Source organism: Mus caroli, chromosome 3 (assembly GCF_900094665.2).
Source record: "Mus caroli chromosome 3, CAROLI_EIJ_v1.1, whole genome shotgun sequence".
Classification (NCBI taxonomy): Eukaryota; Metazoa; Chordata; class Mammalia; order Rodentia; family Muridae; genus Mus; species Mus caroli.
In genome coordinates, this window is record NC_034572.1 from 52762782 (window position 1) to 52764481 (window position 1700).

Below are 1700 nucleotides of genomic sequence, written 5' to 3' on the forward strand. Positions count from 1 at the left end.
GTTCCTCTTTCTCCACATCCTCGCCAGCATCTGCTGTCACCTGAATTTTTGATCTTAGCCATTCTGACTGGTGTGAGGTGGAATCTTTCAGGGAAAATTTCTTTAAAAATATACTCGCCATATCTTTCTGAACCTAATAATGTAAAGGATATATGCATGACATTCCCAGAGCAGTAGGTGATGACAGGCAGAACAATACATCTCTTTAATGGAAATTAAATGTGTTTAAGCTTCCCACAATGACAAATACATCCACTTTATATTGCAATCCACATGTAAATGTCAAATCTTATGTGTAAAAAAGGTAACTTTATGCTGAGGCTGCCTTGGGCTCTAGTGGCAAAGTCACTTAGAATATCTCCTTAACATGTATGTTACTTAGCCTATAAGCACGCGCCTTCTTAAATAACATATTCCATAGAAATATGCTGAGTGGAAGGAATGGGCAGAGCATGAAAAACTTGTGTAAATGTGTTAGCAAATGCCTCAGAAGTTATCGTTAGAGAGAAAAGTGGGCATTGTTTATCATTAAAGTATTTCATTGTTGACTTCCCAATGGTGGTTGGTAAACTCTGGTGCTGGAATAGAATTTTTCACATTATCTACAAGGTAAAAACAGAGTTAAATGCAGAAGGGAATAGAAATTTCCATCATAGGGCTGCAATTTTGTGGATTGCTGCAAATAGTCCCTAGTGGACAGGATGTCTGCTAACCTTACACTTTGCCATCCCGGCCCTCTTGTTGTGATTTATATTTATGTTCTTTTCCTTAAAAGAATTTTAGATATTAGACATTGTTTTGTGATGATTCTTTAGTCCACTTAGAAATGACTGCATGTCTGTCCACATTAAGGTTGCCTGTTACTTAAAATCAAAGCTGTGGTTTTGGTATTATAACTATTATCTGGGAAGTGGGATAATTTGTGTTGTTCTCTTTGCATATCATCAATACTATGATAGCCTGTGCATTTTCTCTTTCTGCTTCGACAGTTTAAAAGTTATCAATGAGAAACACAGGTGGAGGCTGAGCTCTGATGAATATGGGAAGTACAGAGGGCCAGCAGCCCCTAACCACAGTTCAGAAGTGTATGACACGCAGAAGATGAAAGGTAAACAATTCAATCTGAAGACAGAGGAAGCACAATCTAAGTCTCTAGAGCAAACAATAAAAACAATTAACTTTAAATAGGCATAGTAGTTGTTCAGGAACTCTTATCATTATTTTTTGTACCTTTGAAGATAAGATCCACAACGTAAAAGCTTGCAGTAACTTGCTGCATGTCCCATGTGATGATAGCAAGGAGCAGAAATGTCCCAGAGTCAAGCACAGATGTAGTGCTTGCTAGGACCCTGCCCAACCTGTATAAAATGACTTATGCCTACAAAAAACATCCCAATGGCCCTGGCTCTGTCCTGCTTCTGATCTTGTGTCATCCAGTTTCTCCCAGATAATGTATTAGAAGCTGTTCCAAGGGAAATGTTGTACATGTGAAGATGATTGTGTAATTTAGTTAGCATATCATGAGGCTTTCTCCTCTCTTGTTTTTTTCTTCCCTTCCCTCCCCTCCCTTCCCTCCCTCACCTCTCTCCTTTCCCCTTCCCTCCCTTCTCCCTTCCCTCTCTTCCCCTTCCCTTCCCTTCCCTTCTCCTCCCCTCCCTTCCCTCCCCTTCCTCCCTTCCTTTCCCTTCTTCTCCCTCCCC

General features: G+C 40.2%; 1 protein-coding gene across 1 annotated transcript in view; it reads right to left on the reverse strand.

The window, feature by feature from the left end:
- Igsf10 (immunoglobulin superfamily member 10) overlaps positions 1-1700 on the reverse strand; it is a 35342-nt gene that overhangs the window by 32973 nt on the left and 669 nt on the right. The gene's annotated exons all lie outside the window — the stretch shown is intronic.